A 15,191-nucleotide genomic window follows, 5' to 3' on the forward strand; every position below is an offset into this window, starting at 1 on the left:
ATAGTTATCCCACCAAAATTCACTAGAATGCTCCAATGGACATAAAAAGCAGGATGGAAGCTCTATGTTGTTAGGTGTCTTAGTGTCTGAGTTTCACACAAAAGACACAAAATAATACAGTCACTCTGAAGAGGTTTAAAATTACATTAAATATAAGACACTTCTGTAATGGTATGGGAGAGATGAGCAAATATAGTGAGAAATAGGCAGCCAAGTAGCATGAATTAGACAGTTACTGGCTTTTGGAAAATTGTCTGTGTCGAAGGTACTGAACGAAACAGGGCATTAGCAAGTCCTTAGTTTTGTTATCTGAAAAGTTGGAATGTTTCATTCAGATGGAAATATGGATTCTAGTGGCATGCTTTTTGTTTTGTTTTTTTATATAACTGAAAGAAAGTAACAATGAAATGACTTCCATGCCAGGAAGCACGTTTTGAAAAACTAGACATTTTTCCAGTCACATTAGCTTAGATAATGAAAAAGGGGGAAAAAAACCCAAGAACAAAAAGAAGAAATCTTCATTGGAAATTCTCTCTGTAGCTTCCAAAGAACTTGCTGAGGCAGTCTGCCATCTAGCTTTTCCACAGCAAAATAGACTTTCAGACTGCAGATGAGAGAGTCAGAAGCAGAGACACAATTTTAACTTAGCCATCTCTAATTTATCTCCAGCTTTTCCCATTTATCTTCACTGCTGTGTGTACCCTGGAATATCGGATGGCTGTCCTGTGGGAAATAGAATGTGACCAGAGCTCCTGAGTGTCACAGTTAAGAGATATTCAAATCGTGCTAATTTTCTTCTGGGGATTGACTGGAAGGAATGAAACTCTCCTCAAGTCCCTGGTTTGCAGGCGATAGATCAGAAGACGATGCTAGTTTCTTAATGGATTATTTTTAGCAGGCAGCTTCTTCCTGAAGGTAAGTAGTTGCTCTTCCATTCATTAACTATGCCATATATCAGAAAATAATCCCAAGGGCTGGCGATCCAAATACACTAGAAAAAATGTTAAGTAAATAACCCTTTTTTAAAATTGAATGATGATAGCACTTTGTTGCAGCATGATTGCAGTTAAAATACTCTGAATTGTTTATTATTGGTCTGAAGCTGTTATACTATCACAAAGTGCACTGTCAGCAAACATACACACCCACATACACACACCAACAAATCTGCAGACAGCACTACTCTAAATTCCTATTGGCTGCCTTGGGAATTTTTCTGTGAAATATAGAGTACTATGTTTGTGTCTGACTGAAGAATGAGCATCTATCCACTGTGGTTAATATCAATGGGTTTAATAAACAGGCAAATATTTTAAGGTTAAAAAGCTTTCCCTAATACATTGAGTGTTTCAGTATGTTCTTATAAATCAGTTCATCTGAGATTTAAATGAATCTTCCAGATAGAAGCTTATGTGGATCAAGGTTGTGAGTGAATTAAACTAGTTGTGGAGGTAGATAATGAGATAGAAAGTTCGGAGTGTCAAAAATTGCTAGTGAGTGATGATTTTCATGCTTTGGGTTGGAGACCAAAGCACTGAGTATTTCTGTACTGTTGAGAAATCCACACTACATTTTTCTCTATCAGAGAGCTAGTGTTCAAAATGATCCACTTATAAATGGCTGAAAATCATAATAACTTATTCAGACTGAGATGGGTTCATCTCAAAATTATTCCTGATGTGACTTTTTTGGTTTCAGTATGTGTCTACCTGCTAAAATTTTATCATACTAAAGAGATGCTGGATCAAATCTTGAAAGAAGCCCATGCTGTTACTATACTAATGGTGTATATCTATACTATACTAATATTTTTCAAATAAAAACTTTAAGTAACAGGTAATATTGATGGGGTTTTTTTTGTAATTCAGCACACCACTGTCCTGCCTCTTAAATACATACCTTGACATGATATTTGCACTGACAGGAACACTCAAGTTAGCATATGTTCAACCACAATAAGTAAACAGAAATATTACAGAATTATGTATGTTTTATCTTATATACCTAAATAAACTGAGACAAAGCTTGAGTGAATACAAAGTTTGAGTTTTCTATTACATATCTAAGCATATACTACTATGTAGTAAGGCTCTATTACTATTATCCTTCTCATCTTTCCTATTACCTGCTCCTATTGGTATAACTATCACTTTGTTGGTTGTATCTTATGATTTATGATTATATCTCATAATTATGATTTATGTTATCACTTTGTTGCTTGTATATATACTGATGCACCGGCAATAAATTCCTTGTGTGTCCAATCACACTTGGTCAATAAAGAATTTTCTGTTCCAGTCTATATTGTATATTTAAAACCTGATACGTAATTAAGAAAAGAAATATTTATTGGTTTCTGGCATAAAATAGCTAGAAAACAGCTGAAACTGTGAGGTAAAAAAGGATAGGAAAAAAACTCAGATGGACCTATCTTCATTCTGCTCCAATTTTCCAAATATTTGTTTAAAGCACAATCTAAGAAATTGACATCAAGGTATTTTTAATCAAATTTTTCCTAGATGAGTTTTGGCAATGTATTTTCTATTTTCTTTTCTTTTGTATCACCTTCTGGGCTCTTTTATTTAAAAAGATTAATAAATAAAGTTGGTGATGATTTGGAAACCCTCTTAAGGTTTAGCATTTATAATACATTAGCATAACTAATTCCATGCATTGGTAGAAGATTTATGTGACTATAAACTATATGTATCATTTGTTCTAAATAGATATTCATTGGTTACACCACATTTCTTTCTCATTTAATCATTTCTATGTAGCACTAAATAATCAAATGTTAGTCATAATGCAAAACATAGTACTATACTATTGTACTGGTATTAGACAGTATAGTATAAGCACTACTATTCTTTACTAGAAAAAAACAGTGCAGTACTATATATGAGTATGTGTATGTAAATCCAACTGATTCATCAAGCTTGACTGTTAGGTAAAAGGCCATAGGATTGCAGAATTAACATATGTAATGTGACAATAGAACATATGATGAAGAAAGAAAAATGCCATATATTTTTGCTTGATATTTCTCCTTTTAAAAACTCAAAACATAAGTTCATAACAAGATCTTTCTTATGTTGTTTTTAAGAATGTGAGCATAGTGTTACTAATTGTTGAATCATTGTTAGAATCATAATTAAACTAAGGGAAACAAACTCATCCCCCCAAATTTTTGGTACTAACGACTATGTTCTTATTCCATCACCTAGTTTAAGATGTTTCAGATAAGGTCTATATTTGTATATCTGTGCCTTATAAAGTTACCTTTGGGAGATTGAATATGAAATGCTGCACAGTCCCATTCAGGAAATACATATAATATATTCTGCACTCACGTGTGGAAATAGCATTCAAGCATTAAGTGTGGTGTTTTGTATTCATATCAGTGGTGGGTTCCGCCCAGTTCCACTGAGCCGATAGTAGTGACAATATAATGTCACCGAACTGGTTCTGAGCCCCCCGCCCCCCGCCCCCCCTCGTTATTCTTACATTTTATCTGGCCCCACCCCCAATCTATTGCTGCTTCCTGAGTCCCAGCTGATGGCTAGAGGGAAAAAAACTGTTTAAACTCTTACCGTGGGACTTCAAAGGGCCGCCCTACAGCTGATCAGTGTTAACAGGAAACAAATGGGTAGACCGGTGCCTGCAAAAATACATGAGTAGATCAGTGCCTGCAAAAATAAATGGATAGACCAGTGCCTGCAAAAATACATGAGTAGATCAGTGCCTGCAAAAATACATGAGTAGATCAGTGCCTGCAAAAATACATGGGTAGATCAGTGCCTGCAAAAATAAATGGGTAGATCTGTACAGCTCTGCAAGCAGTTAACAGCCTGGTAGACCAGTACCTCTGCTAAATCCTAAATAATTGTCACATGACCATCAAGCCACACCCACAAAATAAGCTATGCCCACAGAACCGGTAGTAAAAAAAATTAGAACCCACCCCTGATTCCTATGTGTCAAAGTTCCCAAATTCAGTTCCTGGCAGATGATAGAAAATTGCTGAGGCTCTGCAGAGCAGTCAGAATAGTCAACATTGGACCAATGGACAACCTAATTTAAAGCACCTTCATTTGTTATTCTGCAATTATAAGACATATTTTCCCCAAGTAGATAAATTTTCCATTTGTCAGGAGAATTTTAAACCAAAAATACAGTCAAATGATTATTTAACATATTTTCAGTCTTGTCCAATATCTAGAGTATCTTACCAAGCATTTGAGTTATGTCTGCCTCTGGTGCTCTCACAAGTATATTAACAGGGCAAGGCTATAGTAAGGGATGAAATTTATATTGGAAAGTTGTAATATAAACCCTAATCCAAACCCTTTTGTACTTGTGTGTAGCATCACTATGCCAATACAAGGGAATGGACCTTGGGTTGTGATGTCATGACAGAATTTCATCATTTTGGCATCATTGTGGTTAGTCACAAACATTTAATGATGTTCTTAAGATTAAGAATACTTAAAGCTTTTGGAAGAATTATCTGCAGCATCTTAGACAGTATCTTCTCATTATAGGAAATTTAAGAAAGTTGATGACATCCATATTAGTTATAGATAGTTGTTGACCTGTGATCTCCATTGGGACTGGAACTTCTGTCACTAAATTATATAGTCATTAGGCAACTTTCTGCTAGAGATAAGTGATTCATCACGGACATTAAGAGAATTATGCAGTCACTGAACATGTTTGGCTTCCCCCGTTGACTTTGCTTGCTAGAAACCACCTGGAAAGATCATAAATGGCAATCATTTGACCCCAGGATGCTGCAACTCTTGTAAATGTATGCAGATTGCCCAAATTTTGATGATGTGACTGTAGAGAATGCTGTGATGGTCATAATTGTGACTTTTTTCATTACCCTCAAAACTTTGAATGGTTGTTAAATCAATGGTCATAAGTCAAAGACTGTACATACAGATTTATCTGTAGTAAAGATCTGAAATATCCTGTCCTAATAAATAATGGAAGTTTGCATTTTAAAAATGTAGAATGAATTCCTTTGACCTTAAAATGATCTTAAAGACTTTGTTTGGGGTATATGGGATACCTCAGATAATGTTTTGTAAATAATGGCTACAATTTCCCTGCTCCTGGAAATGTAACACATGAGTATGATTTAGCCTGCTTCTATTGTTACTGCAATTTGGGCTGACATCAGTGTTGGTGAAATTACTCTGGATCTATCACATTATGTTCAAAACATATATGTTCTTCTTGGCTTTATCTTCAACGTTTTAAGTCTATGAAATACTGTATCAAAAACTGGATTTTTCAGATGGGGGCATCCATTAAAATAGTTACTATACAATAAATACTGGAAGGAAAAAACTACATCTGATTGGCAAAAAGGGATTGTTGTCTGTCAATAATGGAATGCATTTGTGGACTTTTTTTGTTTCTGATGAAGGAGCAGAAAAAAAAGAATTTTAATTAATATGATAAAATTGTTTAGAAGACTTTTTAAAATTATTTCCTCTTGGTTTTAACTTGCTAAACCTTATTGGGATTGTAGTGTTCCATTAAAGGTTTCATGTGTACATGTAGCCCTTGACTTATGACCACTATGGAGTTCAAAATTTCAGTGCTAAGTCATTGTGATCATAAGTTGAAGCACTATGTGACCAGACTCAATTTCCCGACCATAAAGCAAGTCACTGTGATCATAAAACATATTATGACATTAAGCAAATCCATTCTTCCATTTCAATCCATTTTTCTGAATGAGTTTTTTTAAAAAATAAATGTTTAAATAACAGTCACGTGATCATGGGACTTTTGATTTGGTTTGATTTTTTATCTTGGTTTTCTTAGAAAAGTAGGGTTTGATTTGTGTTGCTAAGCAAATTCGACATGAAAAAGCTATATGTAGCTTTCTGATGAAGGATATGCAAAATTCATATTGAATCTCAAAAAAGCCCAAAAGTGAACAAAATATTTCTAGTAACTACTTTTCTCTAACAGTTGTTAGATCAATGGTCCCATAATGCTCAGCAGGCATAGTTCATCACTCCAACCAGGAATGATGGAAGATGTACGCTTTCTTATGTCTATGGAGATTCTCATTGATCCAGGTCATGGTTGTCCCTCAAAAGACAACAGGACGTTGTTTTTCCTTGAAGACGTTTTGCTTTTCATCTAGAAACTTCTTCAATTGACTGAATGATGCAGAATGGAAGGATTTATATTACTTGCAGTCATCCAGTCATTGCTAGTGCTAATGACCAGATGATTGCAAGGAATATAAATCCTCCTATTCCCCACCATTCTGTCAGAATTGAAGAAACTTCTTGGCTAAGAAGTGAAACGCTTCAAGGAAAAACAGTCCAGTTGCATTTGGGACTACTCTTTTCTATCATGAAGAACAAGATAATATAAAGTTAGAGTGAACAATACTGAGTGAAATAAGAAGCCAACTGAGCTGTCTCAATATAAGATTGTTTCTTTATGCCTATAAACTATTCTGATAGGGTCAGAACTATTCTTACCTTCTTCAAGAAAAGAAAGTATCTCGGATAAAATCACCCACTCTGAGACTCTGTAATTTTGACTTTCATTTCTTCTTTGTATGAATAATTGAACAAAATAATGTTGGCGGTTACCAGAATATTATAATTGCTATTGGAATATTCCTATGCTGCCCCACTATAATGAGAACTATACACATTAGTATTTTAAAGGATTCTTGATTTGTATATTAAATACGTAAGATTCATGACTTTGAACACCAACATTGCTTTTTTTTCAAATATTTGAAATAAGGTATTCACTAAAACTTGACCTTCTCTTTTTTTTGCAAACCTGATCTTTCTTGTCTTCTACTTAAGTGAAAAAGAAGTTCAGAAGTAAAGTGGCATAGATTAACAACATTTAAATAATGAGCTGCTACTTTTTATATTGTAATCATTTGTCTGCATTAAATTGTATCAAATTTACATTTTTATATGAATGTTGCTGTAATGAAGATTAAGTATTAACATAAACTAAAGAGTGATTGTGGCTTCACTTAAATTATAGCATAAGAAAATGTAATTTCTTCCTTAGTGTGTGATATATTGCATGTAAACCTGTATAAATAATGAAATCTAAGCAAGAGACAGTTTTTGAGCTTTTAAACTTAAAAGTTCTGATTATTTGTCATAATGCTGCTTTGGAATATTATTATAAAATACAATAGATAAGGAAGCATAATCTTTCAAATGGACAGTTTTAAATTTCATTTCATAGATGGAAAAAAGGAAATCAACATCCTATCTAATACATTGTGTCTGCAGTCTTGTGACTATTAAATCAGCATCCCTGTGCAAAATACTAAAAATTTCCCTTTGGATTTAGATGAATCTCTGTTCATTAGGGAGAAAACCAATACTAGACACCCCCCTGCCAGACTTTGAAGTTGATCATTTCAGTTATTTGGAAATATTGACACTAAAACTCTTAAAAAGGAATGGACCCAATGGTAGATTAGGGTGAAATACAGTTTATATAGTTTATAAATCAGTATAGTTAAGCCTAGGCTAATTTAACATTTTTTAAAAAATCTTTAATTGATGTAAAAAGTAACTAGTATTAGCAAATTTATCAGGGATGCAGTTTGAAGTTCTTGTATCTATGTAGTGGTTGAAGTATGTGTATGAGACAGTCTTATAAATCACAGAATAATAATCTCTCTAGTGGCCTTTTAACTCCCTGTCTTTCAACGTTTCAAGAAAATTGCAATAGAAATATAATTATGAAAACTTTCTATATTTCTTCATGATGTTCCAAGCAGGCCTAGAAAAAGAGATGCAAAGGATCCTATAGAGTTATGGAGAAATAAGTTACAGAAATGAAGTATTTAAACTTTGGCAGAAAAATTGTGAAAGCAGCTTGAAAACGTTTTGAGAATAACATAGGGAAAAAAGGAAACACAAATCTCTTTCTCAGAAAAAAACTTTTGAGTAATTTGCTTTGGGCATAGTATAAATATATGCACAAAAAGCTTGCTAATGTTGCATGAAGCACCTAGAAATTGCTGAGGAACTAAACAAACCATTTTCTTTTCTCTCAGGGTCAAGAATTGAGTTTCTTTTAATAATTTTCTATGGATTATTTTAAAGAATAATACAAAATTCCAATACAGAAATAAAATGAATATCTATATATCACTATATTTTTCTACAACTACATTATCTTTATCTCTATCTCTACCTCTAGTTCTATTGACAGGATCTGAGGTATAGATTATGAAGAGGCCTCAGAGACAGTCCAACATATGGTATCATGTTGTAAGATGCTGGCAGAAAGAGCATATTCTGAATGGCAGAACAAATTGGGTAACATTGTGTATAGGAACATCTGCACAGTGAATGGGTTAGACCAGGGGTCCTTAAACTACACCTGTGGGCTGGATACAGCCTGCTGAAGCCATTAATCCAGTCTGTGCAGGACCACAAGGCTGCCTTGCCCACATTGCCCCGCTCACCTCCGGCCCCCACCCTTCGGCTGAGCTCAAGACTTACCTTTATGAGCCTCATGGGCTGGAACTGAAAGGTAAGGAGGCCAACATTTTTGGCCTGCAGAGTGCTAGTGGAGGCTGGATAGGCCAAAAGTGGGCACATTTTTGGCCTCCCCCTCCTCCAGAAGAACTCTGCAGGCCAAAAATGGCCCCATTTTTGGCCTCCTAAGGTGTCTGTGCACCCCGTTTTTGCCCTCCCCCACCTCCCGAAGATAGACACACAGAGAGAGAGAGAGAGATAGGGAGAGAGAGAGAAAAAAAGAGAGGGGGGAGGGAAATAGAGAGACAAGAGACACAGAGAGAGACAGACACAGACAGATAGACAAAGAGAGAGAGGGAGGGAAAGAGAGAGAGAGAGAGGGAGAGAGGGAGAGAGAGATAGACAGAGAAAGAGAGATACATACAAAGAAAGAGAGATAGACACACACACAGAGAGAAAAGTGACACAGAGAGAGAGAGATACATAGAAGCAGAGATAGACACACACACAGAGAGAGAGAGACTTGTTGATTGTAAGTTCCTTGGGGCTGAGAAGAATTGCTGCAAAACTGAGTTTCTTAAATAATTAAAAAAAAATGATCTAGTAAAAAGAAAAGTCAACCAAAAGAGCAACATGCAAACAAAAGCAAATAAAACACCCCCTGGAGCAAAACAAATTAGAGTTTAATTTGTGTGTATTGTTTAATGGACTGCTAAATTGGCCACATCTACCTAATCATATGACCACCTAGCCATGCCCACCCAGTCATATGACCACCTAGCCATGCCCACCCAGCCGGTCTGGTCTCCCAACAATCTGAGGGACCATGAATTGGTCCCCTGTTTAAAAAGTTTGAAGCCCCCTGTGTTAGACCATCCCGAGTCCACATGGGAGATTCCAATGAAGTTTATGGAGAATACAAATGCTAAGATCCTGTGGGATTTCCAAATCCAGACAGACAGGCAGATACTGGCCAATCAACCAAACATCATAGTAGTAGACAAGTACCAGAAGACCGCAGGGGTAATAGTTGAAGTAGTGCCAAGTGACATATCAGCCACAGAAGGAAAATACATACACACACCCAAAATAAAATAATAAATAATATAAAATATAAATATAAGGGAATACAACAATATTAAATAAAGGAAAAAGGAAGAAAACATTATAAGAATCTTTCCCTTTCATCCTGAACAAATTAGTCAACACTTACATTTTATCGCTGCTTCTTAAAATTCATCTAAATACTTCATTCCATATCTCATCCCATTTTCTATAAATCTGGATTCACTAAGACAAAAAATTGACACCTAAAAAGAGCAGTATTAGAGAAAGATGGACTTGCTGCAAGTAGGGTAGCATATAAATTTAATAAATTATTCTAATTGTCATCATAGTTCACATAAATGAATTTTCAGAATATATTCAATCTTCCAGGATATCAGAAAGTGTATGCAATTCACAATCTTAAATTAATATACTGTATTCCATCACCAGCATGTCTTACATAATCGTTTCTATATTTTTTTTTAATTTAAGACTGGGAAAGCAGTGAAACATTAACAACATTCATTTTTTTTTATCAAACCAAATGGTCCATTGCAGAAATAAAGAAAATTAAATAATGTCTAAGCTATTAAAACATCAGGAAAAAGAAACATCTATTTAATTTGTAATCTAGAATGTAGTTTTTTGTGTTGATCAGTTTGTTTAGTTTTAATGCCACCAATTATTATTTAATGCTTTATTTCTAGTTTCATCTATAACAGTGGTGGATTGCCCCCGGTTCACACCGGTTCGATAGAACTGGTAGTAAAACCAGTGGGAGACTCCGCCCACTGACCCCAACATCATCAAAACGCTTCTGTGCATGCGCACGAGCGGTTCCACTGCAAACCGGTAGTAAAGGTAAGTAGAACCCATCCCTGATTTATAACATAAGAGAAGTTTCCCAGTTGTTTCAAAGCCATAGCTCCTCCTTCCTCCCTCTGCCCTTCCTTTTAGCAGGATTATTTTTAAAACCTCTCCCCCACTATGTGGCTTCAGAAACTTGGGACATTTTTTTTTTTAATTTGATTTATATGCCGCCCTTCTCCGGAGACTCAGGGTGGCTTACAATGCGCTAAGCAATAATTTGTTGGCATCTGTGACAAATAACATTCTAGCAGTGAATTGTTGACCTCAGCCTTTTTTAGAATATAGAAAATGAATGACTGAATAAGAGGGAGAGAGAGTAATCATGTTTCTGAAATAAAGCTTACAGCCTGAGAGACACATATGCCATTTCAAAAATTGGGTGTCCTTAAATTTTCTGGTGCATATTTAGGCCAGAAAGATAAATGGTTACAGGGATGCAGCACTTCAATGACTGGAAACACTAATTCCAGAAACAGAAGAAGAGTCCTACTAGTCCAATTTAAATCCAAAATTAAATGCATACACACCTACTTTCTATATAACATTTCTACTTTGTGCATGTACCTTGGCTTCACTGTATATGAAGGAAAAGTCCCCGTGGCAGGTTTATTCTACTTTTGCAACTTCTGTAGGTTGCAGAGATAAATCATTATAAAAAAAGTTCCTTTCCTAAGCAGCAGGCGCTTTCTCTAGTCATAAAACTGGAAAAACAACAAGCTAGAAGGACAAATTGCTGATGGAATTAAATAAAGTCCATTTGTGGTGACTATTCTCTTCATTCAATTTATATAATTACAGCTCTGTGGGAATTGTACCACAGCCTGATTAAAATCTCTCCTTAGTTTTAGACCTTAGTTACAGTCATTCATGCTTTGGTCACCTCCCAATTGGACTATTGCAATATGTTCTATATGGGGCTACTTCTGAAGAGTATCCAGAAACTTCAGCTAGTGCAAAATGCAGCAGTGCGAGCAGTTACATGTATTTATGTAAGGTGTATCCCACACCTCTGCTACATGAGCTGCATTGGTTATCATTTGGTTTCTGGGTCCAATTGAAGGTACTGGTATTGATCTTACATAGCATGGGACTAAGTTATTCCTGATTTTATCTGCCACTAAATCCAGTAGAATGGGTATGTTATAGGCTTCATTGTTTAGGAAATTGCATTTGGTGAGCCCTAAGTGTGTGTGTGTGTGTTGTGGCTTTTCTACTGTGGTGCCTGCATTGTAGAATCTTATCCCTCCAGAGATGAGGTCAGTCTCATCACTCCTGAACTTTCAAAGGTCTTTCAAAACTTGGTTATGCCAGCAGGTTACCTCAGGGGATGAGAGAATTAACATCCCTCCATTTATTATTCTCTTTTCCTGTTTGAGTTCTGCTTTCATAGTTTTAAAGTTCTTTTAATAATTATTATGTAATGGTTTTAGGTAATGATTGTTTTATTTATTCACTGTCTTATTGGATTGTTGTATACTGCCCAGTCACTTTCTGTGAAATGGTTGATTATATAAATTTGATTAATAAATATAATAAATAAATAATAGAAAATATTGTGCAACAATTAATGTAGCTAAACTAAACATAACTCTCACCCAACATAGCCAAAAAGTTTTATCATTTTGTTTGTTTGTATTTTTTATTATTATTATTAAATTTGTATACCGCCCTACTCCCGAAGGACTCAGGGCGGTGAACAGCCATAAAATAAAACATGTGGATACAAAATTTAAAATAGAGATAAAACTAATTAAATAAATTTGGCTGAGACATTTTAAAACCCCAATAAATTAAAACCAAATTTAAAATTCCATTTAAAAGAGGAAAAGTTTAGGTCAGGCCAGCTTGATGGAATAAAAACGTCTTAAGCGCGCGACGGAAGGTACGCAGTATGTTTAAATGCAAACAATGATTGTAGGCTTTGAATGACACCTTCCTAAAGGACAACTTCGAAATTGTGTTTGAAATCTTGCTGCAGAATTACAATTCTATCCACATTAATATAACAAAATCCTTGCTTTATGAGTAAGTGATTATTCTATTCTAAGGTGTTCAAAATACTTTCATGTTTCTAATCTGAAAAAAATGTAATACATTTCCTTTAATTAAAACTGAAAGGTATACTAAGTTATCAATAAGAATAAAACAAAGTCAATGAATAAATAAATAATAAATAAAATGCCAGTAAACTATGAGCATGTTTTAAATATAAGATAGGCAACATTTAACATGCACATACCCAAATCAATAAAACAGTGAAAAATAATTTAAATGTAAATTCCATTTTAAATAAATATATTTTTAAAAAGGAAATAATTTCAATATGTTATCCTTATTTAGAAATTAACACCAAGGCAATGTATATAACTGAGAGCAATTCTCTAAGAACATACCTGCAACAAACTATTTAGGTTTCACCTACACACTTATACACATGGCCAAACATCAAATCAAAATGTTTGCAGTGTTCAGCATCTCAAACTTATACACTGTAAGATTCGTGTAAAAAACAAATATTATCATAGCTCTAATATAAAATGAGCACTAATATTAATGTTCTAAATTGCTTGAGGAGCTAAAATTATATGAGGGTATGAAAAGTTAAGTAATAATTGATGATTGTATATCATCCGAAGATATTGGAAGAGATCTACAGAAATATCTTGATTTTTTAATTGTATTAAAACCGGAAGCAAAGCAAAGTGAAGTACAAAATAATAATCTCCATGGGCTCTTTAATTCTACATATTCCTCCATTCCATTATCCCAATCCAATTGAGCCTGAAAATCTGAAAATCTGAAAACACATGAATTAATTTCAAATAAATGTTGTACCTAATTGTTTAGATAACATTAATAGATAGCAATAGAAGAAATATTTGCCTTGTTCTGTGTAGAATCATTTCAAACTCTGTAATTTTCTTTGTTTATACTATTTACATATCTTTATGAAGATGGCTTAACTAAGCAGGTCATCTCTCTTGCAGAAGGCAAAATTGATGCTCCAGTTTAAATTATAACTCAGAGCAGATGATTGATGTTTTCTATATAGGTGCAGAAGAAATATGTAGATACAGAAGAAGTATATAGAACACTGGATGAAAAAAAAATAATTCATTTTGGCACATATATTATCTGTCATGATGTTAATATTACCAGTCTCCCTCTGTGCTTTATTTATATAACTGTAAATAACTAAATTAAATAAAAACATCCTAAGTTCCTAAAAGCATTCTTTTAACCCATAGTCACAAGTCTTAAAATTTCCAACTTTAAGAAGAAGAGTTAAAACTGTGCAGCAGTACTATTGTACATAAAGATTAAAATTCTTTGTTAATTTTATTGCACTCTCCTCAATACTTAGGTGAGCAACTATCAAAGCAATTATTTCTTTTAAGGCAATAAAGATTTGTATCTATTGTATGAAAAGTATATTATATTAATTATGCTCTGGTGGATAATTTAAATTGCATCATGCTGATAATATGCATATTCTTTTTTCACAATAACAAATCATGAATCTGGGTACATAATTAGTTGAATGAATTTAACTGAAGAGTTTGACTGAAAACTTATTTTCAGATTTATTTTTATGTAAATTCGAAAAACCTCATTGTTTCCTCCTCAGATACACAGTTTTCACATATTGCACGCCCTTTCCCTCCCCTCTTTTTCCTTTCCTGTTCTGTCTCCTATTTATTGAGAAATATATTTGATCAAAAGTCTCAAGAACAAAAGGTGAGACTCTGCATACATGGCATACTTCTATGCAAAATGAGAAAAGTATGAAAAGGAATATAGTAATTTTACTTCATTTTTATGAGGTCCGCATAAGCAGGAAAAAAAATCTTCCAGATAAAGTCATAGAAAATTGTGTTATGCAGAAATTACTTTGTTGAGCCACAGATATATGAAATAATACAATCTGAGAGCCGTGCTGAGCTTCCAGACACAGTAATTTTTGTAGACTTTCTACATTCCATATCTACATAATGGCCAATCAAATAAAACCATGGGAAATAATGTCAAATAGAACTAATGTAAAGAAAAGCTCTATTTTTGAAACCCATTTTCAAATAGATATATGTACAATATGGGCTCACACACATTCCAGTCATTTAAAATATAATTTTAATTCTAAACCACACCTGGTAGAAAATGAGAATGGAGGTTTATTTTAGCTACTAGTAAAGATTTGATATGTGCAGCTTTTGAGATATTTCCATCACCAAGCATTTGTCAAGGTGCAAGATTACTACTCCCGAGACATCTCTGCAGGTATGGAAACAGGTATGAAATGAGCTGTGAGCATATTCTTTTACTGATTATCAATGCTTTCTCCAAAATCATGGGCAGCCTTAAATTTCCTATTCAAGGACATCAAGAGTTTTGTTTTCATTCTTTTGATCTTGTCACTTATATGGGGTCACTATCTCTGGATAGGGTTCCAAGTTTTCACTTTCTACTTTTGCTTTGATTTTTGTCTACTATAATTTGTCTCTCCTCCCTCTTTCTTGCCCTCACTTCATTTCCCTCACTTTTATGGCATAAGAGGTACCACATCTCTTTTATTCAAAGGACCAGCAGAAGTAACTTGATTCAAATTGGGATGGTCAGGACACTTCATTTGGAATTCAGCATTTAGTGCTGCAGAAAATAGAAGTTGCAACACGTGCTACGTTCATTATTTCATTTTTTTGTAAAAAATAGAAGAATACAGCAGAGGACTGAAAGGTCTAAATAGCAATAGCATTTAGACTTATATACCACTTC

At 34.2% G+C, this 15,191-nt stretch overlaps 1 protein-coding gene and 1 long non-coding RNA gene across 2 annotated transcripts in view; one reads left to right on the forward strand and one right to left on the reverse strand.

The window, feature by feature from the left end:
• Positions 1–563: 563 nt before the first annotated feature.
• The window catches only part of MGAT4C (MGAT4 family member C), a 360,127-nt gene continuing 345,499 nt past the window's right edge, over positions 564–15,191 (forward strand). Inside the window, exons 1-2 of the mRNA XM_087874044.1 lie at positions 564–915; positions 10,256–10,409. The gene's annotated coding sequence lies outside the window, so the exon portion shown is untranslated. The remainder of the gene's footprint in view (positions 916–10,255; positions 10,410–15,191) is intronic.
• Positions 638–8,662, reverse strand: LOC148112817 (uncharacterized). The gene is made up of 2 exons (XR_015728936.1): positions 3,591–8,662; positions 638–991 (listed from the first exon to the last, which is right to left on the reverse strand). It is a non-coding gene; the product is annotated as an uncharacterized LOC148112817 (long non-coding RNA).

This window comes from Pantherophis guttatus, chromosome 7, assembly GCF_059756535.1.
Source record: "Pantherophis guttatus breed Tessera chromosome 7, ASM5975653v1, whole genome shotgun sequence".
NCBI classification, from domain to species: domain Eukaryota; kingdom Metazoa; phylum Chordata; class Lepidosauria; order Squamata; family Colubridae; genus Pantherophis; species Pantherophis guttatus.